Below are 21,186 nucleotides of genomic sequence, written 5' to 3' on the forward strand. Positions count from 1 at the left end.
TTCAACTTAACGGACTTACCCACGTTCATTCTTTCAACTAGCATCACTAGCAAATCTGCTGTGGGTCAGGTCCTGGGCCAGGGGTCTGCAAGAGTCCAGTCCCAGCGTGCCATTCCTGAAGCAGCAACACCAGTCCTGGGAGAGGGCAGCTGGAGCTCAATCAGGTCTTCTATGCCCTGTCTTCTGATCCTGGAGCAGGGGACAGTAGGGGGTGCTGACACCCACACCTCCACTCCCTCCCCCACTGGCCTGTCCAAATTCCCCCAGAAGTGTGCCCAGCTGCGGTGGAGTCCCGCCCTCCACGGACCCCAGTACCACACTGGATCAGCAGTAGCCTGGGGTGACAGAACCGGTTTCAGAAGGGAAGAAGAGAGCAGAAGAGCCCAATGTCTGTCATCAGTGGCCTCACTGCCCTGACCGATGGTTCTTTGATGAGCAAGACTGGGTCGTAGGGGACACCACCACCCTTTGCCCCAAGCTGCCATCAGCCAAGGGCTCCAGCAACTGGAATTCTCATGCTGGGGTCCTTTTCTGCCCCCATGTCTCTCGTCATGACCCAGAGCCAGGATCCATGAGGGAACATCTTCCCATTCTAGCTAGAGCAGGAAGTAAGAATACGACCAGGAGTAGGAGAGAAAAGGAAAGGGGGGAGAGAATGAGAGGGGGAGCAGAGAAAAGATGGGATGGAGGGGGAGGCGAAGCAAGAGACCCAGCAGGAGGCTCAGGTCCCCCCACCCCACCCCCACCTGCAGGGTTCTGTCTACACACAGGTCGGCCAACCACAGCCACTTCCAAGTCCACTGAAAATCAAGAGGAGAAGCAGAAGCATCGAGGGGGATGATTGAGGTGGTCCCACCCCTACCTCATGGGGTCTGTGTCCTCTGCCAACCACATAACCTCCTGGTGAAGGTGAGCCCTTCTCAAAGCCAGGCCGGGGCCCCACTCCTCCATACTCCATAGAGCGTCATCCCTAGCTGGGGAGGGAAGGCATCCTAAGGGGTGTAGTTCAGCTCATAGAACAAAAAAAGGCTGGGCAGCGGGAGGAGGGTTAGGCAGGTGTAGGCAGAGACTCGGGGTTTGGGGCTGAAGAGACAAGCCTCAGATTTCCCAGCTGCCAGAGGAAGCCACCCACCCCGTCAAAGCTCCAGCTCCCCCATCACATTAGCTGACCTCTGGGTGGTTGAGAAGTTAAGTGAGAATATGTCTGGAAGCTCTCAGTCACGCTGTGAATTAAGTGAAAAGAAACGTTTTAAAGGGGCCACGCGTTTCTGCCCTGGTCCATCAAGACTCACCGACAGCAGAGGATGTAGTGAGTCGAGGTGGCATGAAACACTAAACCACAGAGCCCCAAAGCCATGCTAGGTCCTTGAATGTCAGCTCAGACCCATACGTACAATCGGTGGAGGTGGAGGTCACACCCGGTGTGTTTTTCCTCATAAAATTATTCCATAAGGAATTTTACATTTACAGCAACAACAACAACAAAAACAGAGAATGGGCAAAAAGCAGCCCCAGCCCTTCGGCCAGGAAGAATCGCCATGGATCCTTTGCTGTGATTCCTTTTGTATGTTTAGGAATCAAAACAGCAAAAATTGGGCTTTTTAATTTTAAAAAACATGTCCTTATAGTACACATGCCATTTTGAACATGCTTTGAACAGTTTGAAATGTTTTCACTTAGCACTATACAGTGATAGGTTCATGTTGGGAGCTGACATCATAAGTACCCTAGTTTTTCGTTGTGCACGTTTCACCCTTTAGCTAACTGATCCCCTGCAGTTGGGTTTCTCTTGGTTTCCAGGTGAGTGGAGAGGCTCCGGCTGTGCCCCATTGCACCTTGTAGATGGACTCTGGTAAGAAAGCTTAAGCTGGTGACTCGAGGTAGCTGGAGTGCTTGTGTCCAAGCTTGTCTCCCATTGCTCTCTTGGGATCGTCTCTCCAGGAAGAGCCTGCATGCTCCCAGATGGAATCTGCAATGTGCACTGAGTGCCATATATGAGCCAAACTATTAAAACCCCTCACATTTGCCGGGCGGTGGTGGTGCACACCTTTAATCCCAGCACTCGGGAGGCAGAGCCAGGCAGATCTCTGTGAGTTCGAGGTCAGCCGGGTCTACAGAGCGAGATCCAGGACAGGCACCAAAACTACACAGAGAAACCCCATCTCTTTTTTTGGCCAGGCAGTGGCAGAGCTAGAATCTGGCGTCTTCGTGTTGGCCTCCACATGCTGTGTTTTTTGCTCCACTATAGCTGTATCACTATCTCACTGATATCTGACTGGCACAGGGTGGGCGGGGAGGGATGCGACAGGAGAAAGCTGGAGCCAGAGGTGTACAGAGGGCCTGGGAGAAGAAGCAAGCTCTCTTCCCATGGGGAAGGAGGTTGATCGTATGCTTCTAAAATCCAGAGTCTTGGGCCAGGCTGGGAATGCCAACAGGGTGGCACCCTCTTTCTGTTGCTCCGTCACTCACCTGCAAGCAAGCCTCTTTCATTATTGGGGTCCTGCAAACAATTCCACTTAAGCACTATCCGCTGGGCATGCACTACCCCCTCGCATGCTTCTTCCTGTAGAATGGGATTACTTGCCAGAATGCAGCTTCTGGCTATCAGGACAGAGCTTGGCCACAGCTCGTCTGTGGCTGTCCAAGTGGCTCTGCTTCCTCTGCAGGGTGCAGCTAGGGGTACTGCATAATGCTCTCACCACAAAATAGAGGGAGCTGAGGTCCAGGCACAGAAGGAAGAGGAAGCAGCATTTGGATGGTGGACACCTCCCTTCTGGACACTCACCACCTAGCCCACTAGCTCCAGGATTGATTGCCTCAAAGTGGGGCGCAGGGGCAAATGCAACCGGAAGGACACCCCTGTGTTCTGAGGGGTGGCAGCCAGGGGCCTCAGGCTTTTCTCTCCTTCCCAGCACTTCTCACGGCACAGGCAGCCCAAGTCTTTGTTATGAGCAGGGCACTAGCAGGGACACAAGGGAAGAGGGGGGCTTTATGCCCACGTGTGAATTTATGGTGTCCTAAGACCAGGGGAGGTTTAACAGAGATGAAATGGCAGAGCTCCCTCAAAGAGCACTGGGGACCTCTAGGCCCCGGGCTCCGCCCACCTTCAAATGTGTCTCATTGTTCTCCTGGCTTGCATCTTTGAATAATGTGAGATTCCACTTCAAAAACAAATGTGATTTTGATTTTGCATTAATTTGGGGAGTGGTATACATATAGGCTTTCACATGTATACACACCAGAGGGTGAAAAACTCTAATGAATTGTCATGGAGATAAAACTTAAAACTTGGGATGAGGTTGCCATAGTAACGGAAATGTTTCTGAAAGGCCACATCACCTTGGCAAAGTAGGAAGCTCCTGTCAAGAATATGCAATTAGAGGCCAAATCACAGACCTTCCCATCAGGGCCGGGTGCACTTTTGGTTTCTCTTATTTCTCCTTTTTTCTTATTTCCTATTTCTCCTGATCATTCACAAGAACATGAGATTTTTTTTTTATTTGGGAGACTTTGATTCAAGTTCTGGCTTGGTCACTGAGGAGTCAGTTATGTGAGAGCTTTGAAGAGGTGAAAGGGAGGAGGTTCCCTGTTGATTTGATGTATGGCCTTGGACAAGTTCTCTCTCTCCTTTTCTGAGTTCCTTCTCATGCAAAATGACTAGACCAGACTCCTGGATTCTTGTATTGTTCCAGCGCTCTGCCTGAGCAGGACCCAGCCTCCCACCTCCTTCCTGCCCCTAGGTAGCAGGACAGCTGAGCTGTCCATGGTTCTGAAGCCCTGCATGCCGAATACCTGAGCCAAGTGCTAGTCTCAACCATCGTGACCTTAGCACTTGTACAGCCTGGGGGGCTCAGAACATCTCAGCCAGAAGCCCAGAACCCATGTGAAACTGGAGAGAGTGAACCTTAGAGGAGGGATCTAGTGTTGTATTCTAACCGGATAATCTCTCTCAGGAGCAATTAGGAGCCATTTCCTCCCTTATCTGTGAAATTTGGGTGACAGTCCAGAAGCTTGCCTGGGCTATGGGGAGAGGAGGACCCCAAATTCTCAGTCCTTCCACACTGCATGAAGTTTAGCCTTTCCACTGGTGATAGAAGACAGAGATCAAGACATAGTCCCTGTCAGGAACTCACTTGAACTGAAAGAAAAGCAAGGTGATTCCCAGGTGTAGCAGCTACATGGCCCCAAACAACAGCTGAGCACTGATTTGTGCTTTTATGAAATGTCTCAAAACCACAATAGCCAACCTATGTCCTCACCTAACTGTCTGACCATCCTTCTGTAATCTACTTCCCACCTTTGGAACACAGGATGGAAGAAGAAAGGAAGGGGGCCACTGAAGAGGAGCTCATGCAGGAGGGTGTAGGGAATTGTTTTGGAACATCATGTGTTTTCCACCTGATTGTCCCCATTTCTGGCCACATAATGCAATGGGTGGGAGTGTGGAGCCCATGATCAAGAAACCCTTGACTCAAGCCCAGCCTCTATACTGAATAGTTGTGCGACAATCTTCCTGAGTCCTCATTTGGAAAATGGAAATTACAGTTATACATATTTTAAGTGTTGTTGGAAGAATAAATGGGGAAACATGTAGCAAGTCTGGGGTCTGGCAACATTGAAAGTAACTGGTTATCTTTGGCTGTGCTACAAACTGGCCCCTAGGCTTTACACTGATGATCCTGTGGGTCAGATGGGTGAGGAGGGCACTCCTGATGCAGCAGATGTCAGTGTAACTGAGCCATCCAGAGGTGGCACGCTGGCTACCGTATCCATATCTGGCAAATTAGGAGTGTGAGTTTGTCAGGGACAATGTGCCTCTCTCTTCTCCTCAGTCCCACGGCATTGCATTCTCCCGTCTTCACAGGAAGAGAGATGCACTTAGGACAGGGCCTATTTCTTCACCAAAAGCAGAAGTTTTTGGACCTTCAGAATTGGCACACTGTAATAGGCTTTCTTGTGGGCCACCAACCAGCTCCCAAATCATGACACGGAGACTTATTAGTGATGAATGTTTGGCCTTATCTTATGCTTGTCCTACTAGCTCTTATAACTTAATTTAACCTGTTTTTCTTCATCTGCGTCTTACCTTGGGCTTTTCACCTTTCTTTCCTTTTGTATATTTTACTTTCACTACTTCTCATGTCTGGCTGACTGATGGGCAGCAGGCTGGCTGGCCCTGGGCATCTCCTTCTGTTTATCAATCAATCATAGCAACATATATTCACAGCATACAGGACATCCCACAGCATCCTTCTTCTTCTCCCTTATTCTCTCCTTTCTTCTTCCCCAAATCTAGATTCCTCCTCCTACTTATTCTTTCTGCCTGCCTATTCCTCTCCTGCCTATCTATTGGCTGTTCAGCTGTTTATTAGACCAATCAGGTGCCTTAGGCAGGCAAGGTGAGACAGCAACACATCTTTACATAATTAAATACAGCATAAACAAATGTAGCACATCTTTACATAGAGTAACATTCCACAACAGCACACAATTGGCATCTTTTCTCCTCTGCCACATCTTATGTATTAAAAACAAGTCACCACTCAAGTCCAGATCCAAAGTGGAAGGAAAAGACACAAGAACATGAGTACCTGGAAGCACGGTTCATTATGGATATCTTTTGAAATTAGCTCTTAGGTTGAAATTAGTCATAAAAATATTTTTATGACTGGAATTTAAGGGAGGTTCCACTCCCTTATCCCTCTTTTTTTTTTTAAAGATTTATTTATTTATTATGTATACAGCATGTATGACCAGAAGAGGGCACCAGACCTTATTACAGATGGTTGTGAGCCACCATGTGGTTGCTGGGAATTGAACTCAGGACCTCTGGAAGAGCAGTCAGTACTCTTAACCTCTAAGCCATTTCTCCAGCCCTCCCTTATCCCTCTTTAGAAATAACTTTGGAGGTTGGAGACATGGCTCAGTGAATAAGGTTTTGTTGTACAAGCTTAAGGAACATGGCTGAGACCTGCAGCACCCACACAGAGGCTGGAGGCTGGAGGCAGAGGGGTGCTGTGGCCCACTAGTGATCCCAGTACTCGGGAAGCAGAAATGGACCCCAGGGGCAAGCTGCCTAGCTAGATTAGTAGAACCAGCAGGTTCTGAGTCCAAGTGAGAAACTCTTCCTTAGGAAATAAAGTGGAGAGTCATCAGTGAAGACACATGATGCCAACCTCTGGCTTCCATATGCAAAAACATACAGATGCACCCACAGGCACCACCCCACACATATAAAGAAATTTGGATTTGCTGACTAAGAAATTCAAATTCATGTGATGATCACGTTAGCTACTACCCAAGGCTGCTTTTCCCCCTTATCAGCCTGCAGGGTTAGCAATGGACTTTGTGTATCATAGGCATTAACACAAATTGCACTTTCCTGAGGTATGTTAATGTTTCTAGAACAGCTTTGTTTTTCTTCGTGTGTATTCCCTTCAGCCCATTCCCCTTTGCAAATTCCCCATGTCCTCCATTTTGGTACATAGCATGTAGCTGAATGTTATTAAAATATAATCTTTTTATTTGTGTTTTGTGGATTTTCCTTAACTGTGACAGTGGATATATTCGAATTCACCTCTATCATTTTATTTAGTAAGCTTTAAAAAAACCTCTCATTTTATTTGCTTGTCTTCTTTTTCTCATGCCTTCTATTGGCTTGGAAATTAAGCACTTTATATTGAGTCTTTTAGCGGTTACCTTTCAAGTTTTGACATCATTATTGTTGGAAAAGCCTAAAATTAGTATCTACCTTCATCCTGAAAAAAATGGGACTATAAAAATGGGACTATATATGTTTTATATACATGTAAAATATGTATAATACATATATAATTTGGAATCAAGAGCTCACATAACACAGGATGGCCTCAAACTCACTATATAGCCCAAGATGACCTTGATAAAATGTTTAATTTCTGATTACCTCCTCCATAGATAAAATTTAGTTTATTATTGCTTTGTTTTATTTTTGAGACATGTTTTTAAACTATGTAGCCCAGACTGGCCTCCAACATGTCATCCTCCTCTCTCAGCATCTGGAATTCTGGGATTACAGTTGGTTATCACCGTGTCTGGCTAGCATGTTATTTTTGCCTCATTTTTACCCCTAGCTTTTTTTTTAAGCTGTCTCCAAAATATTCACTATGAATATATCTTTTGAGTTCTACTTTAAATTTATAGTAAAATTAACTTTTGGGGTGTTTTCTGGCTAGTTTTATACCAACTTGACACAAACTAGAGTCATCTGAAAGGAGGGAACCTCAATTTAAAAAATGCTACTCTAAGACTGGGCTTTAAGCAAGCCTGTGGAGCATTTTCTTAGTTAGTGATTGATGGGGAAGGACTCAGCCAATTGTAGGTGGTGCCATCCCTGTGCTGCTGGTCCTGGGTTCTACAAGAAAGCAGGCTGAGCAAGCCACAATGAGCAAGTCAGTATGCAGCACCCCTCCATGCCCTCCGCGTCAGCTTCTGCTTCCAGGTTCCTGTTCCATTTCTCCGGTCCTGACTTCCTTCAGGGATGAACAGTGATATGGAAGCCAAATAAAGCCTTTCCTCTCTAACTTGCTTTTGGTCATGGTGTGTTATCACAATAATAGTAACCCTGACTAGGACAGGATGTATGGCGTTATGAATTTTGACAAATGCTTAGACTGCTTGCACAGACCTCCTAGGGCAGCCTCTTTGTAGTTCAATCTTCTATCATTTCCCTTGACCTCTGATGACCACTGATCTATTCTCTATCCCTATGGTTTGTCTTTTCCTGAACATCAAATAAATGGGATCATACAATTCAATCTGGTTTCTCACATTTAGTTTAATATACCCAATGTTATTTCATCTGTTAGTAATTCATTTCTTTTCATTGCAAAATAGGTACTATTCCATGGATTATTAAACCACAGGTTTGGTTTGGTTTGGTTTGGTTGAGACATGGTCTAATTACGTTACCCAGGCTACTCAAGTGATTGTTTGGCTTAGCTTCCAGAGTGATGGAAGCATGCGTACATGCCACCATGCTGAGCCGTATCATAAGTTTTAAATTTTGAATTCTTATTTTTGTCTATAGTTGAGGTATATTTGGGTTGTATCCAGTTTTGGGTGACTATGAATAAATCCAACATGAATATTCATGTATAGATATTTATGCATGTATGAATAAAAGTTTTCATTCCTCTTGGGCAAATACCTACAGGGGAGGTTGCTGGGTCATATGTAAGGATAAGCTTAACTGTATGAAAAACTGCAGACTATTTTCCATAGCGACTGTTTAATGCAACTGCATTCTCGCCAGCAGTGATAAGTCTTTGGGTTGCTATATACCCTCTTTGCCCCCAGTACTGCCCAGTGCTTGTATTGGTTTTGTGTGTATGTGGTGGTACCACGTTGTGGACTGAACACCTATCTTTCTAACGAATGGTGGTGTTGCACATTTTTTCAGGTGTTGATTTTGCTTCCTTCTAAAGTTGAGATGTTTTTCTTCACATCATTGAACTCTGAGGGATCTTGGAGGCAGGTCATCATTAGTGGTGGGGGCGGAGCTTGTACTCACCAAGGTGCATGTGAAGATTTGAGGATAACTTCTAGGGGTTGGTTCTCTCCTTGTACCCAGCTGAGGCAGGCTCTTACTGTTTCTGCTGTGCTGAATACCCCAAGCTCACTAGCCTGGATACCTGGGGGTGACTCTCCTCTCTCTGTCTCCCACCTCACTGCACAAGTGTTGGGATCATCAATGCACACAATTATATCTGGCTTTGATTTCTTAAAATATGCATTCTGGGAATCAAATTCAGGTCATCAGGTTTGCCCAGTGTTTTTATCCACAGAGTCATCTCACCGATCTCTGGACATGGGTCTTTCTGTCTACATATGATTCTGGAAGACGCATTCTGGTGGCCCATCACTGAGTTTGGTCAGCAGGAAGAGTCTGTCCTGGGAGGCTGACCACTTCTAGACATTCTGGTTCAACTGGACTTCTGTATCCTTCTGTTGAGGCCAGACCTGGCCGACGGTAGCCACTCTATGAAAGCCTACTCCAAGAAGTCTCACCTAAGGGCTTAGCTTTCCTCAGATGGCCTCTGTCTTGCACCTGCTTCTTCCTACTCAGAAGAGAAAGGAAGAACGTCAGCTGTGAGCTTGAGAAGAACGGTCATGGAGTGGGAGGGAAATGAAAAAGGGGGGGAGCAATGTTTTGAGTTGGAGAACGGGATGCTAAGAAAGAGAGCCTGGAGTAGGAAACGTGCTGAAGCTATGTTCTAACGTCGTCCCCTCTCACCATAAGTCAGTGTAAGGTGTTGCTGGGGGCACTCAGTATGGACCTTCATGGGTGCTTCACACAGTGAAGGACGGGTTCGTGGTTGAGACACTTACAGTGTTCCTAAGTATCTGAGAGTGGTCTTCCTTCCAAAACCTTCCAACTGCTGGTACGACACAGTGGCTTTGCTGTTTTCTTTGCTGCAGAAAGACTCAATCTGCTTTTTTCTTTGTGCCCCAAATAAAGATTTAAACTAACAAAACTCCTCTCCTTCCCCCAGAGACACTAAAGCAAACTGAACTCTAGGATCGGAAAAAATAGTGGCTCCCGAGCATCACCAGGCACAGAAAACCCAAAGACGGTGTGTAGGGTCCAGCAAGGGCTACGCTTACGGCTTTCCAAAGGGAAAACAGAATGCTTTTCCTTTTTGAGCCAAACTTCTTTTTCAATACTAAATAAACATCGGAGGCTGCACATAACCGCCTGCCTATGAGCTTTCTCTGCCAGTCTTACCATCTGTCTGCTGGTAGGAAGCAGATGACGATCCAGCCACTAAGCCCCCCCTCCACCTGGCCCAGTCTCCCTGGTTCCTCTCTGGCCACACTTGAGGTTCCCGCCACATTCCTTACACCGATGCTCATCCACCTGTCTCTGCCTGGTGAAGCAGCCTTGAGTGTGGCTCATTCTGTCAAGCTGCTTCAGGACGACTGTCCAGACACCATGTGTCTGCACTGAATTCTACATTTATTATGAAAACAAAAACAAAAACAAAACCCCAGAACTTCCTATCTCTTGTTAGTCGCCCAACTTTGTAACAGCTCTTGGAAGCAGGTGACACATCTAACTATGGGGGACACTGAGGGGCCATACAGAGAGTTTTGGAGATGGAGCAGAGCTGGCTAGAATTTAGTTCTCCCCATCTCATCAGATGCAAGCCTAATTTAGTAGGCTACACTCAGTTTTCAGGCAGACTCAACTTAGCCAAGGTCTCTAAGGTCCCAGGAAGTCAGGTTCCATCCTCCGCCCACTCCAACACCTCTAGAGGCCAGGGTGGGTCATGGGAGTGGGCCATGGGAGGGATGCTTCCCTATGCCTGGCCTACGTGTTCCAGGAGTGTTCCTCACGTAGGCGCTGGAGTCGCTCATCCTTTGCCGATCCCTGCTTTTGGCTAAGGCAGGCTCTGGGGTGCCTTGAGTCCCGCCACCAGCCCAGCCCTCCTTCCATGTAAGAACAAAAGGAAGCCATTCCCTGAGCCCCCACACACGCCTCCCACGCCCGTATCTTCTTTGCTAGCTCCTGCTGCTGAGACTGTCAGGAGTGGAGTTTTGGGTAATTGTTGCTATGGAGATCCTGTCTTGAATTATTGTGCAAATGTATCCCATCTTTCTCCTTATTTGGTATGGGATATGGGTGCCTGGAAAATGTGGAGGCTGAAAATTCTTCACAATTCTCCCTCGTTCTCCAGCTTGCTTAACCTGAGCCAAAGCCTCTACCCTGCTCCCAATGCTCACCTCCTCTAAGTCTCCTGATTGGTTACTGACAATGGAAAGAGTCCTGAAGCCCCCTGCTCTCTGTGGGTCATGGGTGGGACATCCCAAAGGAAATGACCCTTGGCATAACTGTCTCCTGGGTGACCAGCCACTCCCAGTCTACTGGCCACCTTTCTCTAAGGGAGAAAAGTTGAGAAGTTGTTCAATTGAACCCCAATTCCTCCTGTTTCCATAGCCACATCCCGTACCGGATCTCAGCTGCATTACCCAGATGAGAAGCTTGTCTGCCTCTCCACATGTTCTTCTTCCCACGTGCAGATGTCTGGATCATTAGCACTATTTTTATCATGTGTCTCTCATGTCCAAGGTCTGGCCCATCTCCCCATTGATTCTGTACTAAATACAGACTTGAACTGTAGTCAAGGTATCCAGCATCTCTGCCCCCCCCCTCCCGAGCCCCTGCAACCTCTGAGACTCAGTCCTTATTCCCTTTGCTTTCTGCTCTTGGTGGCTCAGAAAGGCCCTGCTCACTCCTGCGTGACGGGCACCCTGGCCCTCCTTGTACAGGCTGGCCCTTCTCTTCCTCTGTAGCTGCTGTTGAAAATAGTGGAGTCTTTTGGAAAGGGACCGGGGACAAAAACAAGCTGCATCTCTTCCACTGGCTTATCACTACATTGGGGTGTTCCCGTCCGACAGAAGCCATAGGCCACAAACGCACAAGGGCCTCCTCTTATATGTCTACTTGGGTCTGACATAAAGGGGTCCATTGTCACGCAACAGTCAAAACATGAGACAAAAGAAAGTCCTGTAAGGCAGAATCCCAGGGGCTAGAAGATGGCTCATAAGGCGTCACCTGCCAAGCCTACTGACCTGAGTTCAATCTCCAGGATCCGCATGGTGGAAGGAGAAGGCTGACTTTTGTAAGTCTCCCTATGATTTACACACACACACACACACACACACACGAAAGTGTAAAAAACAAAAAATACAAATTTTTTAAGGAATCCTGGCCACATGTAGAGATGCATATATTGCTGCCTAGGAGAGGACAGGACCTGAGTTTGAAATTACAAGACTCACTGGGTGTGAACACTGACTTACAAACAGTCCTTATGGGCTGTTGATCATTTTCATCTAAAGGAGAAAATGGCCCCCATGCTAATTGCTTGCTCCTTCCCTTTCTTCCCATGCTCTCTCTCTCTCTGCAGGCTTGGAGTTCAGACTCCATATTTTCTTATCTTGGCACTGAGACAGGGACAGGTGATTGCAAAGTGCCTAGTCTTCCATGAGTAGAGGCAGCATCTGGACCCCAATCTAATAGGGGAGCCACACCCACAGGGAGTACCTAGTCTTAAGGCACAGACGCCCCAAATGCTCTAGTCTGGAGAGATCTTTGCTCACTGGTGGGGTGGGACTGAGAAGAAGACACACACAGTGCTCAAATAGTTCATGGAGCTAGGTACAACTGGGTTCATCTTTGAAGAAGAGTGAGTCATTGTTGGGGATGTAGCTCAGGGAAGAGCGCCTGCTTAGGATGCGTAAGTTCCTGGGCCGGGTCCAGCAGCACAGGGTCAGGTCAGAGAAATCACAAAGACAGCCTGGTGGAGTAGGATGTGATGTGGCCAGCTTCCTGGAAGGGTGAGTGCTAAAGGCAGGGTTTGGTGACAGGAAGTCTGGCCCGTGCATCGCTTCAGAGATGTCTCTGGCCTGAGACCTACGCAGATAATTGAAGACTTCATTCTTTTATTGGTTTAGTTTGTATAGAAAAGTCTTTCGCCGGGCGGTGGTGGCGCCCGCCTTTAATCCCAGCACTCAGGAGGCAGAGCCAGGCGGATCTCTGTGAGTTCGAGGCCAGCCTGGGCTACCAAGTGAGTTCGAGGAAAGGCGCAAAGCTACACAGAGAAACCCTGTCTTGAAAAACCAAAAAAAGAAAAGTCTTTCAAACTCTTTTTTTGTTTGTTTGTTTGTTTTTCGAGACAGGGTTTCTCTGTGTAGTTTTGGTACCTGTTCTGGAGCTCGCTCTGTAGACCAGGCTGGCCTCGAACTCACAGAGTGCTGGGATTAAAGGCCTGCGCCACCACCGCCTGTCTTTCAAACTCTTACCTGACTTTTATTAAGAATGTGGCGAGCTCAGTCACTGGAAGAAACATTTATGGCCTGTCAGCTCTGCACTTAGCATCTTATTGTATGGATTAGCACAGAGGGCAGAGACTAGCAAATACGTGGTTTGGATCTTGTGAAGGTTTTCATTCAAGCCTCTTCCAATGAAAGAAAGAAACCCAATGCAAGCCTGCTGAGGCAGGAACAGGAAGTACCATCTTCCCATACTGGGCAGCCCAAGCATCCAGCATGACTTGATGCAAGGGTGTAGATGTTGCCACTGCGCACACACACACACACACACCACTGTGGCTCCACTGTAGTCCTTGGGGAGCTTCTTTGTCAGGAAGCCTCTTGCATGACTGTAATAAGAGCATTCAGGTTGGGATGTCATGGATCTTTAGAGACATCAGCTAAGGTTAGGGTGAAAGAGGCCATGTCAACTGAATCTGTTCCCATGTGTCTCTCTCAGCAACTTCTGTCCATATCATATTGACCAGAACTAAGTGACATGACACTTCCTAGCTGCAAGCATCTCTAACTGTTTTTGTTAAGTAAGTACCCCCGGGAGAATCGCTAGCTGTCAGAGAGCCAGCAGAGTCCACAGGAATACCAGAGGAAATTCTAATTGGCTCTACATGTCCACATGGTCATCTTTAAACCAACCTCTATGACCTGTCAATTGACTGGCCAGACTCTTATCGGTGGAAGAGGCAACTCTAGCTGGCCTGTGGATTTCCATAAGAAAGAAACAATGCCACCAGCAGAAGGGGATCGGGACTCTTATGCTGGGCAGATAAACAACATATGCTCACTAGAAGAATTTTTCAGCGGAGAAAGAAAACATACCAAAAAATAACTTCGGAAATAAATAGCTTCAGGGATCTCCCCCCTCCCTGGCACAATATACCATAAGGCACGTCATGTTACACGGACTAAATATAGCCACTGTGAGAAGACAGAGGAGAAATTATTTAGACAGGAAGACTCCTGGCGGGAGGGAATTTAGGGCTGGGTTGTGAAGGAGGTGGTATGTAGAGAGGAGGGGCAGAGAGGCATGGACAATGTGAGGAAACCAGAAATGGGGTTACCTGGGGGAGAGAGGGGTTGTGGCCCCTGAGCATTCCCACACGGGGGTTAGAAGGTATCAGAGGCTTTCTCTTCCCATTGGGTCTGTAACTGGCTTTGCAGTAGCCCCACTGAGCACTCTTATGGCTGAGGACATTGAGCAGGGGACAGGGAAGGTCTCTAATGCCGAGGTCCGGGAAAGAGGAGGAATATGGCTGCAACATGGAGAGCAGAGAGCCCCTGGGAGCGAGTTCCTAATCCAATTAAGAAGCAATCATGTGGACGTTTTCAAAGGCTAGCCAGTTACCAGGCACCTCCCAGGAGACTCTATCTGGCGGCTTGACAGTTCACTGCTAAACCTGGGCCCTGGAGCTGTAGGCTGGTACGGCAGCTGGGCGAGGAGCCCGGGCTCAGACAGCTGGGGTGGGAATCTTTTAAGGATGAACAGGATGGGTGAGGAGCTTGCTGTTGTCATGGAAACTAAGTCTGGATAGATGAGACATGGCCCAATGGGTAACTGTGGAGAGAATACCACCCACTACTAGGCTTCACTGTGGGCGGCCAGCAGGCACCCCCAGAGTCCGCTGTTCTGGCCAGCTTAGGGGTGGTGTCCATCTATGACTGCCTCCTAGGGGCATCTCCGTCTGGCCATGTGAGTGAGCTTAAATCAGTCTGAGAGGTCTGGAGAGATGCTTTGACACCAGAAAAACCTTTGGCATGGCTCCTACTTCTCCACGTTATGTCAGGCAGAAATACCACACAGAGCCAGGACAGAGGAACTGCAGCCAGGACCAAGGTCCCAGGCTAAGGCTAGGATGGGATGTCCAAGGCGGTAGGATGAAGCGGTAGGAGCCATGACTGCCAAATACGTAGCCTCCTCTCTGCTTCTAGCTCTGCCACCCCTAGCTGGCTGGGTGGCTCTTGACAAGCTGTCTCCCTGCCCAGAAGTCTCCTTTCAGTCACACTGTTCCTGCTCTTAGACTTAGGAGTGGACAGTTTTGGTCTCATCAGCCTCAGGTCTCAGCACTCTGAACTATCCCACCCCAGCACAGAGTATTTATTCTCAATGCATCCATCTGGTTTGGGTTCTTTTCGGGCCAGAAGCTGGGGCAGCCCCTTTCCACTTGTCTTTGCAAAGCTCAGGGCATCTGTGCTCACACAGGGAGGCTCCTCAGGCTCACAGCTAGCCCTTACTGCCTGTGGAGACGGGCCTAATAAGCGGCCTGCTGCAATTACACTTCCATTTTTCAATGGGTGCTATTTTAATTGGGTCTTTTCCTGGGACAGGCATGAAGGAAAAAGCAATTTGCAGCCCAGGCTTTTGCCTCTGGGCACCGAGCACACATTGAAGCAGGTTCAGTTTCTCTGTACTCCCTCTCCTTTATTCCCTTCTCCTCTCCTCTTTTCCCTCCTGGCCCTGTTGCTCACTCGCCCTCAGCATTCCCCCAACCAGTGGCTTCCTACCCACCCTACAAAGAGTAGTAGAGAGCATGGGCTATGGTCCAGGGGGAAGAAAAAACAATCCAAAAGTCCTGCAAGGGGGTGCAGGGCACAGATAGGAAAGAAGTGGCTGGGGGGGGGGTTGTGGGCGGTGCCAGTGCCTGTGGATTCTCTGAGATATTGAAAAGGCAACAACTGAAAAAGAGGACCTCAAGTTCCTGTAGTAAAAAGTAAGGGGCTGGAGAGACAGCTCAGTGGTTAAGGGTATTTGCTGCTCTTCTAGAAAACCAGAGTTGGGTTCCCAGAAGCCACACAGTAATGTCTAGAACTCCAGCACTAGGGGATCTGGTGCTCTTTTCAGGCTCCTGAAGGCATCTCTCTCTCTCTCTCTCTCTCTCTCTCTCTCTCTCTCTCTCTCTCTCTCTCTCTCTCTCTCTTTTGCTTGCATGTGTTTCTATGTGCCACATGTGTGTCTGATGCCCTCAGAGGCCCTAGGACTGGAGTTACAGACAGTTGTGAGTCATGCATGATATGAGTGCTAGGAATTTAACCTGGGTCCTCTTCAAGAGCAGCTGTTTTTACTTGCTGAGCCAGCTCTCCAGTCCCTAGTTCCTCTTCAACATTTGTGGATTACTTCAGTTACAATTAATATATATCAAGTGCCTGATGTGTGCAGAGGTACAGGGAATGTAGGAGACAGATTGGTGAGCTTGCTCTTAGGCACCCTGCATATGGCACAGCACACTTCCTTCCAAATTCAACTCCAAGCCCAAGTGCCTGCTGCAGAGTCTCAGGCACTTCCCAGAGTCCACCAGTCCACTCAGCGCCTCCTCTTAGGCTTCCCTGGCCAAGGCTCAGAGATTCAGCTAAAGCCTCACCATGTGTCCCAGGGTAAGTAGAGATTAGGTCTACCACGCCCCTAAGCACCCTGTAGCTATGGAGCTTGTGAATTGTATCACTGTAAATTACTTATGTATGTGAGCATGATTCAGGGGGATGCAGCCTCCCAGAGTCCCCAGACACAGCTGTTCCCGTGTGTTCATCCCGTACCATCTGTTGTTCCTAATGAGGAAGACGTAGTTGGGAGCTTAACTACCATAGTTAGACATGTATGGCAGAGTGATGGCCTGCAAGTTCTAAGGCCTGTTCATGAAAAGGTACAGATTCTGTTGGCTCTTGCCCTTGGAATGCCCACCCTTGGACCCCTGGCCCCTGCTGTAAGGAAGCCCGGCCACGTGGAGAAGTGTGCTGGTGCTGATTGGGCAGCTCCAGGCACGGCTCTGCAGACAGAAAACGCCACTCAGGTTGACGGCATTCAGAGTTTTTTCTCTGTAGCCCTGGGATCTCCCAACTGGGGCTCTGGATGTCACAGAACAGTGACATACTATTCTAAGCATGCCTTGTTCCAAATCCTGATCCTTAGGAACTGTGAGGTGCAGCACTGAGTACTGTGTGAAGACCCATGGAGGTTGCAGTGGTTTATCCTGCTCGCACCCCAAAGCCAAGCCCTGTAGCTGGCACCCAGTGGGTACTTTTTAGTAATCATGGAATGAATGGTTGAAGTCTAGCAAGTAGGATTAATCTTGACTGTCAACCTGAATCACCTAGGAGACAAAGCTCTGAGTATGTCTATGAGGGTGTTTGCAAAGAGGTTTAACCTAATGTGGGGGTACCAGTCCCAGAAGAGACCCAATACAATACAAAGGAGAAAGTGGGCTGTGCCTCTTGACTGCCACACAGTGTGGTCAGCCACTTCCCTCTTTGGCTGCCACGCCTTCCCCACCGTCATGGACTGAACCCTAAATTCACTGTGAGCTGGGACAAACACTTCTTTCCTCAGGATGCTTTGTCAAGTGTCTTGTCACAAGGAGAAAGATGACTTGGACAGCAGGTGAGGATTCCAGTCCGGCCTCTCCATTATGGGTCATCTTTCTTTCATTCTCTATCCAGAGTTCCACCGCCCACAGGGAACCCAGGGCAGCCCAAGCCTGCCTCAGTGGTATCACCGAGTCTTCAACCAACCAACCCCATAAGCTTTCCCAGACCCACTGGTTTCTACTGCTGCAGATGCTTGAACTGGCATTTCCAGTACTGACCACCAGGTCATCCTCAGATTCATAAGCCTCAACATTTAAAAAAAATTATTGCTTTTTTTGTTGTGTGCACACGTGCAAGTGCGCGCACACACATACACAGAGCATGTGTGTCAGAGGACAACTTTGTGGAGTTAGTTTTCTCCTTCTACCTTCATGGGCTTGAATGTGGGTCACCAGGCTAGGATGTTGAGTGCATTACCAACTGAGCCATTTTGATGCCCCTGCTTCAAAAACTTTTGTGTTCTCCCTGTTCTGTAGGACATTATTAACACCCCCTACACATACATGAAGGAGCTGGGATGAGTGGGGACCCATAATAATAAAGTGGGCACTTGAATACAGCTCTTTGAATGCCAAGCTTACATAATGCTAATGAACATTGGGAAAGTTTGACTGACTGTCTAAACCTAAGTCCTGGATGCAGACACCCCATGTCAGAGGCATTATTGATCCCATTAAGGTAAGAGAAAAGAGACATGGGATAGAGGACGGGACTCGCTCAAGTTCACACACTAAAGGGAAGAGCTGGTCTTCACAATCAGGTCATGCAAATTCTTCTGCCTTCTTAGAAACCCCACTTCTTTTGACTGCACTCTCAAAAGCAGGTGTGTGAGCCGTCCTCGGGAAGTGTCGTTGCTACCCCTATTCAACAGACAGGAAACAGATTCAACAGATGGAACCCAAGGTTGGGGCTACTAATGAGTGCTAAAGTTAGGAATCAAAGCTATAACTGCCACCATCACACCATGTAGCATCTCAAAAGATCACGTCCAAGGTTAATAATGGTCAGAATCCTCAAACAGAGCAAAACTTGTCCACACGTGACACCAGGCCAACAGTTTTCCTACTAGGTCTCACCAATGTCAGCAGCATGACCACAAGCGATGAGATGCTCTGGGGGTGCTTCCATAGCTGAAGGCAGTGCCTGCCCCTACTGTCCCCCATGTCTCAGACCAGCTGATGACATCACTGGGTTGGAGATGGGGGGACTAGGCTATTGGGTGCTCCTGAGGAGATGTGCAGGGCCCTACTCCACTCCTTCCTGAGTAGTGTGGTTCCTGGGAGCTTGAAATTCAGGCATGAGTTAGGCCCTGCCTGAACTTTTTTTGGGCCCCAGAATGACGTGGTTACCCCCATCTGCAGCTACTCCCAGCCTCGGTCTCCCTCCCTAGCTTTCCTCCCTACTCTTTGCTCAGTTCCCACCTAAACCCAATCCATTGAACACCAAGCCCACTCCTCCTATGGGCTTAGGTCCCTAAGTCAATCATCTCCAGACCGCTGCAGCAACCCCTCCATGGAGCCTACTTGCCTACTCATTTCTTGGGGTCTATGACCTCTGCCCCATGTTTCTGGCATCTAATTGCTGCCCTATGATATCTAGTTATTAAATTGGCCCTTTTTTTCTTTGCGATTGTTCTCTCTTGGCAGCCCAGGATGATTACAGATTCACTGAGGGCCCTTCTGGCCCTGCCTCCCAAGAGCTGATTCCAGGGATGACTCCCCCCCGCCTCCCTGAACTGGAGCTACAGAGGGTTGTGAGGAGCAATGTGGGGTCTGAGATCTGATCCTGGGTCCTTTTCAAGAGCAGCAAGTACTCTTTACTGGGGAGCCAACTCTTCAGCCCCTTCAGCTGACTTTATGGCGAAAGCTGGTGATGCTAGGTTTGAGCTATTTTTCCTCCCTTTCTCCCTTTGGTGAGTTTCCCAGGCATCCACATCTTTAACCAAGAGCAGGTAAGAATGACCCTAACATTTTTATTCCAATGTCTTATCCAAAAGATGGTCACAGCTCCCATTCTCCATTTTGGGGCTGCCAGCTGAGGGTCTTCCAGAGTCCCTAAACTGTGGTAAAAGGCTGCCTTCTGCCACAAATGGAAAGAGAAATGACTTCTTGTACTAAATTGCTATGGACACTGGGTGCACACTCCATTTGTAGCACCAGGGACTTAACCAGCACCAGGAGACTGAGGCTCATCTCTAAAGCATTACATCCCCAAGCTCACATCAGCAGAGGTCCTGGAGCTCTGAGATTGCTCTGCCCTCCTACAGAGGCACCTACTCCTTGCCTCTCACCTGTGCACATGTCCTGGAAACAGAAAACTGCTCTTAACAGAAATGTGGGAAGGCTCCAGGGTGGGCTCTGCCCACGTGGCACCTGTTGCCATGTTGGAAAGGAGAGAGGAATCAATTTCCTCCTGCACAGCCCACGCCTGTGTCTCTGATGAGTTAACACCCACCAAGCATGCAGCTCTGCCTCGAGCTCCTCTGCCTCTGAAGGGCAACCCGTTCTTTATGGGCTCCCAGCTGGCTCCAGGCAGCTGTACGCCACGTGGTGATGGGCATCAACCCTCCCAGCAGCTGTCTCCTTGACTCCTGCAGCCAAGGGTAGTTAGAGCGTATTAACGCCACAGGTCACCCTGTCCCTCTCAGCCCCTTTGACTCTTCCTCTTCTCCAAAACTCAGTCATTGCCCATCACCTCCATCTCTGGAAAAGCCCTTCCTGGTCAATGCCCCACTAAGACAGCTACTCAGAGCCATTGTCCCTCAGTTGTGGGGACTTTGTGTGCTGCCTTTTCCGCTGGCTGTTTTGGATAACAGGGTGAATCTCTGAAGCTAAACAGGATAAGTAGGGTACCACACCCGGAAGGCACTATGAGCCTTCCCAGGAGAGTCCTTGGAAAGTTCCGAAAACCTAGCCTCTGCCCTATAGCAAGGTAGCCTGGAGCCTCCTGGGGCTGACCCTGAAACCCACTTTTAAAAACCTCCAGGAAGTAGCCAAGGCTGAGAAGCACCACTTTAGTGGCAGGCACTGAGCTGCTGTCACTGTGGTCCCCCTGCTCCCTACTGGAGTGACCTTAGCAGCTCTCCAGCAGAGTTGTCATTAGCGGCTGGAGGGAGGCCTCCAAGACGCCACTGCTGGAACGGCTGAGCCAGCGTCAGCCCCTCACCCAGGCACCCTGAATTGGTCATCACTGACTGCCTTTAGTTATTGGGGATGACCAGCCACTATTTACCAGGGCCAGGGAGGGCTAGCTCCTTCAGACCTTTCTACTTCCTGAATTCTATCCAGCCTGGCTGGCACATTTTTTTTTCTTCATGTGGCCCATGCCCTTCTCCCTCTTACTTTATCCATTGCTGTTGTTCAGGGTCTATGAGCATGTGGGCCACAGCATACGTGGCCATGGACATTTTTTTTTTTCCGGCTTCTGGGTGTGGCCACAGCAGCTTTGCTGAACACTGAACTCTAAATCTATTACCTGTATGGTCTGGGCTGGGCTGAGGCGCCTCCTGCAGGCCACTAACTTGATAGCTTGTGACCATGTGACCACCTACTATGTGCAGACGACCACCCTGAAGTGAGGAACAATTAACCATTCCCCTACAGCAGACCAGGTATGTCCGAAAGCCCGGCAGGCAGGGAGCATGGAGTCCCGAGCCAGGGGTGGAGTGACAGAAGGGTTGGGAAGTGTGCTGGAGAACCAGGGAAGGGCTAGCCTCTCACCCTGAAGTACTTTACTCAGAGACAGAGTGGCATCAATTAATGACAGACACCACTGGCCAGGGACCATTTTAGGTCCTTCCTGCTGGTCTAGTGTAGTGGAACCAATGGAGACAGAGTAAAGTCCATGGGGACCATCCAGTCTTGGAATACCATTCCTGTCTACAGTGGAAGTCACACCTTCACATGATAGTCATCTGGACAATATCCAATATCCAGTCTGCATCCACACCAATAAACG

The sequence above is a fragment of the Peromyscus maniculatus genome, chromosome 8 (genome assembly GCF_049852395.1).
Source record: "Peromyscus maniculatus bairdii isolate BWxNUB_F1_BW_parent chromosome 8, HU_Pman_BW_mat_3.1, whole genome shotgun sequence".
Lineage (NCBI taxonomy): Eukaryota > Metazoa > Chordata > Mammalia > Rodentia > Cricetidae > Peromyscus > Peromyscus maniculatus.